The sequence below is a fragment of the Impatiens glandulifera genome, chromosome 3, assembly GCF_907164915.1.
Source record: "Impatiens glandulifera chromosome 3, dImpGla2.1, whole genome shotgun sequence".
NCBI lineage: Eukaryota > Viridiplantae > Streptophyta > Magnoliopsida > Ericales > Balsaminaceae > Impatiens > Impatiens glandulifera.
In genome coordinates, this window is record NC_061864.1 from 9,012,894 (window position 1) to 9,020,153 (window position 7,260).

Consider the following 7,260-nt stretch of genomic DNA (forward strand, 5'->3'; position numbering starts at 1 on the left):
ACTGCAAAAAGATAATTTATAAGCCAACAATTCTCAGTAAGTATATTCAATGATTTGGATAATAATAATAATAATTATATATTCTTTTCTTTTTTCCTTTTTTAATAAATAAAGAGTAGGCCAAAAATTGACAACGCGTCGCCACAAACACGATTATAACAATAAAATGGAACGGAACTGGATCTATAAATAATATCAATTAGAAACAGTTAAATAAATTAGATTTTATATAAATTAAATTAATAATTTTATTTTATTTAATATATTTTCTTCATGTTGATTTTTTAAAATATATTTTAAGGATAGATTAACGGGATGAATTGTAAACAAATTTCAAATTTGTTTTTTTTAAGGAGAGATTGTATATCTTAATTCTTTATATATTAATGAAGAATAATTAAGGTATGTAGAAAATAACTTTGAACTTATGATTTGATGTCGTTTTAATAAAATCACACTCTTTATCCAATAAATTAGCTTTTCTTCCACTAAATATAATAATTGTTTTGAAACAAAAGTATTTAAGATTCAGAAATAAAAAAAAATCAATAATTGAGTAATTAATGACTTTATTTCGAATCAATTATCAAAACAACTTTTTTGATTGAATACGATGTTTATGATTAATATTTGTGTTAGAATAGTAATTTTTAAATATTATACTCTAAACTTATTGAGTGTACAGTTAAATAAATGATTAGAAAGAGTAATAGGGTACTAAAAAATTCTGTTGCATGTAACTACTGTGTATGGGTCAATACAATTGATTTATTTTGTCATAAATAATATCTTATTAAAAAAAATTATAAGTTATTATTATTTTTAAATAGTTCATGAAATATTATAAGATAAGAGTAGTTTAAACTTAAATACACAATAAAACATGACATCAAATAAATTAAAATTTATCAAAAATAATCAAAGAAACAAACAAACATTATAGATCACTGACACATCAAAAGGTTATTTTTATAAAATCTAAATTTCAGAAGAAAAAAAAAAATATAATAATTTTAAACTAGTTAAAAACTTAAATAACTTACTTTTTTTCTTATTAAATAATATATACTTTTTAAATCAAATAATTTTTTTAAATAACCCAAAATCAAACCATTAAGCAAAGTACTTTTTTCATTGGAAACATTACTTATTTTTGATATATAGGAAGTTCAAATTTATATTTTTATTGGAATGAAAAAGAGGAAGTTCAAATTTATATTTTTATTGGAATGAAGGAAATTCAAATAAATAGTTTTTTTTTTCATAAAATTGTATTTACATACAAATAATTAGAAAATTATGAGGGGGCAAGAAAACTCTACAAATTGTGAAATGGCGATTTAGTTTGATGCTTCTAAGGGGCAACAAAGATCACGGTCCGAGTTAAGTAAATTGATGGATAGTGGTCCTATAAGTGATAGTGAAGATGGAAATACAAATTAGATAAATATTTTGTGGGAAGGTGACAGCTTTAATTAGTTATAAAAGTGTTAATAATTTATTCCTCTTTTAATTAATTACATTCACAAATTTATCTCTTGTATAATTATTTCATATATTTTAATACTAAAAAACTCACTAACATATTTGGTACAATAATGATTATTATGAAATTGAATGTTAGAAATAAATATGTCAATTATAATATTCGATTTTCAATTGAATTGTCTTATTAAGAACAATTTTTTTATGATTTGAACGACAACTAACAGGAAATGAGTGAAAATGATATTTGTGTATCCTCATTCCTGCGTCAACTCACCCAAAATAGTAATAAACATAATTAAATATATAATAATCATCAATATATTTATTTATTATATTTAATATAAATTTTAAGTTTATTTCTTTATAATATATTTTTAATATATTACAATATACATAATGTTTAAAAATTTATTTATAAAAGTTTTTCAAGAATTAACTATTTTTTTTTAAAGAATATGGTATAACAGTGTCTCGCGAAAATTTTTCTAAATCGAATAGGACGAAGATGGTAGTAAAAATAAAAATTTCGAAGTAAAATGCGGCGAGATAATAAATGTATTATCTGCTTCAATTCGCCACATTGTCATCCCTAATCGAAACGTTTTAAGTTGAAGTGAAGGTAAAAAAATACCAAAATAAAATAACATTTAATATTAAAATTAATTTAATTAACATCCCACCAAATATCCAATAAACCTTTTCCTTAGCGACATTGTAACCGTATAGGTTTTATGGTGAAATAAATTCAAATATTTCATGATTGGGCCATTATGTGATTCTATTTAATGGGATCTTAGTTAGATTATTTTTAAGATAAATTTTTATAATATAACATTGTAACTTAATTTCGAAAGACAACATAGCGAAAATTTCATTCTGTGCCGTTTGTTTTATCTTTATAGGTGTTGTTTACCTATTTGTTTGTGTATTAGTACTTGTATATTCAATTTACAACTAGGGATAACATATCTCTATTTTATAATACCTATCCAAAACAGATCCTATGTCTAATCAAACCAATTATTTGAATGCATGTTTTAGATAAATAACTTGTTTAAAAACCAAACCAAACCAAATCAAACCTAGTTGGAGATGATATTATTGTGTAATAAAATATTAGTATTGCAGAGCTAGTAACATGTTGTAAAGAAGTATCTATGTAGACTGGACCATGTAGAATGAATCATGAATGTATGATGACAATACCCATTTTCGTCCATATACAAATTAGTGATTGGATTATAGCGTTATTGATCATTCATATAATTTGCCTCCAAAAGACAAGATGAGTTGGCATGATGGTTCCATCTTCACATGCTTCCAAGTCATAGAAAATCAGCACCACATGTACTTTGTACATTTTTTGCCTTCATTTCTTATCGTATTCCACATTCATATTCGTGGGTCATGTTCCCCCATCGGGCCCATCCCAATTTTTCATACTTCTTTTTGTTTAATCCACAACTTATTAGTTTAACCAAACTTCAGTTGTACAGGGGTTGATTAATTTTTCATATTGTGAGTTGTGACGGTGACCAAACAGGCGAAACAGCTAACCCTTTTGGCATTTGTTTTCGACAACCAAAATGATCTCTATAAACATGGATTTAGGTGTGATCGATTGAGATTTTGGGACCACGGAAATTTGGTTGGTCAAACGGCCCTAGTTTGCAGGCCCTTGGAATATATACATTACTTATATATGTGTTTTTATTTTTTTTTGTACGAAACTCTTAGGCATTATTTTTATAAGTTTTTTTTTTAATTTCCATCAAATCACTTTTCAAATTAATCATTTTTTATTTATCTCATCACTTAAAACAATTTTTAAAATACCTTTTTCATTTTAAATATTAAATATTTAAAAGGAAAAAATTAAAAACTGTAATTAATAAGAAGGTAAATTATTATTTTAATATTAAAATAGTATGTACACTTGTTTGTAATAATTACTTTGGGTTTTTTAAAAAACCTTATTTATAATATAATAGATGAAAAGAGAAAACAATATTCTAACTTTTAACTATTATAGGAAGTGGTCAATTATAGTGTATAGTGTGATCCAGAGGATAACATTGTTTATAGCATTTAACATTTAACACGTTTAAATGTGTCATTGAATTTTGATCTTATTGAATGATTTAGATTTTTTTTTTTTGTCTTAGCTAGTACCAAAGATTTTGTTTTCTCATTTTAGATTTTTATGTCACTTCATTATTTGAACATGATGTTTGATTGTCAATTTTGAACTTTCATATTTATTAGATTAGATCAGATCAGATTCGATTCAATTCAAACTTTACTTTATTTTTAATTAATTTATTTAATGGTGAAACTTTTATTAATTCATTTATGACATTATTTATTATAAATTATTCAAAAGAGAACAATATTTATAATATTTATGTCTCAAACTATAGACAATAAATAGTTTCTATCCTAGTTGTGTTTTGTGGACTAATAATTGATGATTCCAATTATTTTAAAAAATAACATAAATATCATAACGATTTTTGTTCAGTGTTGGCCCTTTAATTATTGGGCCTGTTTGAATAAATACATTGAAAGGTTTTGATGAAGATCCGGCTCTTTAATGAGTATTTGACGTTGACTGGTTATTTTATTTTTTTGATTGGTGTTTGGAATATTAAAACGATAGAAAAAGATTATTATATATATATATATATATATATATATATATATATATATATAGTTAACACTAATGATTTTCACTCACCCTGTAACCTCTTTAAATAAGATTTTTTTTCATTTGTTATATTAAGGTAATTCAAATAAAAAATCATTTAATTGATTAATTGGGTACTTTAGGAAGAACAATTAACAAAATTTGTCTAGGCATATCTGGATCTATATCTTGGCTAGACTAAGTTGAAATATACTTTGTGTTCAAGGGCTATCTCTTATAAATTAAAATTACTGTTGAATTGTATTTTTGAACCCTTTGAAATTTGGAAGCCACTTTTATTTGATGTAGACTTTAGGGGTCAATTTACATATTTAGAACTTTTCGGCTTTGTTGATGGTGTGTGCCAATTCGATTAATTATTTTTTTTTTTTTTTTGGGAAGTTTGATTTATTGATTAATTTATTAATGTCCTAGTTTTAAATACAAGAAAATTGTTTGCCGTAACTTGAATTTCTATGAGATAATTTGTAAAATGTTATTATTTTAATTGAAATATACTATAAATATATATTTATTATAAATTGACATCTCCGACCTTAGCTCAGTTGGTAGAGCGGAGGACTGTAGTGTGAACACAGTTAATCCTTAGGTCACTGGTTCGAATCCGGTAGGTCGGATAATTTTTTCAGTTTTTTTAAATGTCCAAAATAACTTGTTTAATTTTGTATGTTTCTTAGGTGAATTACAAGTAAAACATTTTGAAAAAATTTAGTTAAAAATGAATTAGTGTAACCAATTTGAATAAAAAGTATTAACAAGTAACATTTCTTATTTAAATTTGAGTGAATAACGTAATATTAGTGAAAAAAATCATGCTAACTAGATGAATAATTCATCAATCTCATAAATTTTTATATGTCACCTTATAAATTATTTCATTTCTTACCCAATTATATAGATTTATTTCATTCAATTGATAATAAATAGTAGTATTAGAGTCATTTTATAATCATGTATATTATAATTCTTTTGTAATCCATACAAGTTTTTTCAAAAATGTTTTTATATATCTTAAAATTTTGTTTATTATTGACAATTGAATAATGTTTCCCATTAAAAAAATGACTAAAAAGAAAACAAATTCAATGTATACAAACCATTTCATATTTTACCTAAAATTCCTGTACCACTCTCATTCAATTAAACCCTATTTTACTTGCATTTTCCCATAAAAATAAATTGAATTTGAGATCTTATGAAACATCTCGAGACCTTTTACTTTTTTTCATCACGTGGGAGTTAGAATTAATTCCCATTTATTTACTTTTATCTATATGGGGAGGAAAGAAATGTCTCTACATGTTTCTCCTCCCAAGAGACATGTCAGGTATGAGGCACCCCAATTGGATTGAATGGATGACCGTTTTTGTTTCAAATTTGTAAAATCTTGGTCTGGTTAATTGTTCCGATCTTACTTCGGGGTGATCCACAAGTCATATATATTTGGTTTTTAAAGACAACTTACAAAAACTAACATTTATCCCGTGCATTTACATGAGTAATAATATAAAAATTCGTGAAAAAAATATTACGGTAAAAATGTGATAGCATTTTTAATTTTATTTTTAACCGTTTTAAGTTTATGGGCGGTCAATCTACAATTCGACTCAAATATTCATTTACTCTCACGTTGCAGAACGTTTTCTAAAATAATTGATACAGTTTGATTACTCTGACTCAATTAGTTTGACCTCTAAAGTCCACTTATTTCCCATACTACGAGTGAAAAAGAAAATGTAAAGACTACCATTAAAATAGTTCAGGCGAGACTTACTATATCCATATGAATTATGTCCCATATCTCTATTAATATGACGAAAAATTTCCATTATTTCTCACTAATAATAGTGAAATCTATAGCACAGAGTCAAAGAGAATTATGATTGATTAAAAATTATTGATAAACCACCGCGTTCATCAAATTTGGTATTGAATTTAAAATATAAAGTGTTATTAGCTTAATTGGTTAAAATGTTGAAGTTGTTTTGTTATGTTGCAACTTTGAACCATACCTATAGCATTTTTAATTTTATTTTTTAGCCGTTTTAAATTTATGGGCGAGTCAACCCACAATTCGACCAAACTATCCATTACTCTCACTTATATATCCAAATTAACCACAACTCTCGACCCGACAATCCGGACACTTTAAAAATTAAACATTATTATATATAAATATAGATTAGTTAGTTAAAAAGTTGAACTTATATTGTTAAAATGTCCCGCGTTTCATCAAACTTGGTGTTGAATTTAAAATATAAGTATTATTAGTCTAGTTGGGTAAATGATTGAACTTGTTTTGTTAGGTTGCATGTTCTAACCATACCTATAACATTTTTAATTTTATTTTTTAACCGTTTTAAGTTTATGGGCGGGTCAACCCACACTCCGACTCAAATATCCATTTACTCTCACATATATATCCAAATTAACCACAACACTCGACCCGACAATTCGGGCACTTTAAAAATTAAACATCATTATATATTGTTGTAAAACATATATTTCTTCTTGTTATTAAATTATTATTATTATTTTTTTCTCACATTAATGATTTTTTAATTAAATTTAAGATATTTTATATTTCTTCTTGTTATTAAATTATTATTATTATTGTTTTCTCACATTAATGATTTTTTAATTAAATTTAAGATATTTTTAATCGTTTAAATAAAACTATTTTTAATTATTCTTTATTTGTCCAATAAAAACATTCCATTTAATTATTATTTGCTAATCAACCTAAGTCATGACTAATTGTCAACTTATTTTCATAATCTTCATTATAAATTAATGAATCAAAACAATATGAATTAAAAACTATTAATCGATTTGATTATAACATAAACCTTTATTTAATAAATAAATAGTGTTTTTGCCGACTCTCAGTAGTGGCAGGGCAACAAACAACAGACAAACGAACAAAAATGAAAAAGTCAAAACGCGGGAAGAAAAATTCAGAGATTATTTTTGATTAAAAAGTAAAGTAAAAATTAATTCATCTCTATCTTCGTCGTCGTGACGTGCCGCCCTCAATGGTCACTCTCTCTCTCTATATCTCTCTC

The 7,260-nt window shown here is 25.0% G+C and overlaps 1 non-coding gene across 1 annotated transcript; it reads left to right on the forward strand.

The window, feature by feature from the left end:
- Window positions 1-4,725: 4,725 nt before the first annotated feature.
- TRNAY-GUA lies at window positions 4,726-4,812 on the forward strand. The gene is given in 2 exon segments: window positions 4,726-4,762; window positions 4,777-4,812. It is a non-coding gene; the product is annotated as a tRNA-Tyr (tRNA).
- Window positions 4,813-7,260: the final 2,448 nt, after the last annotated feature.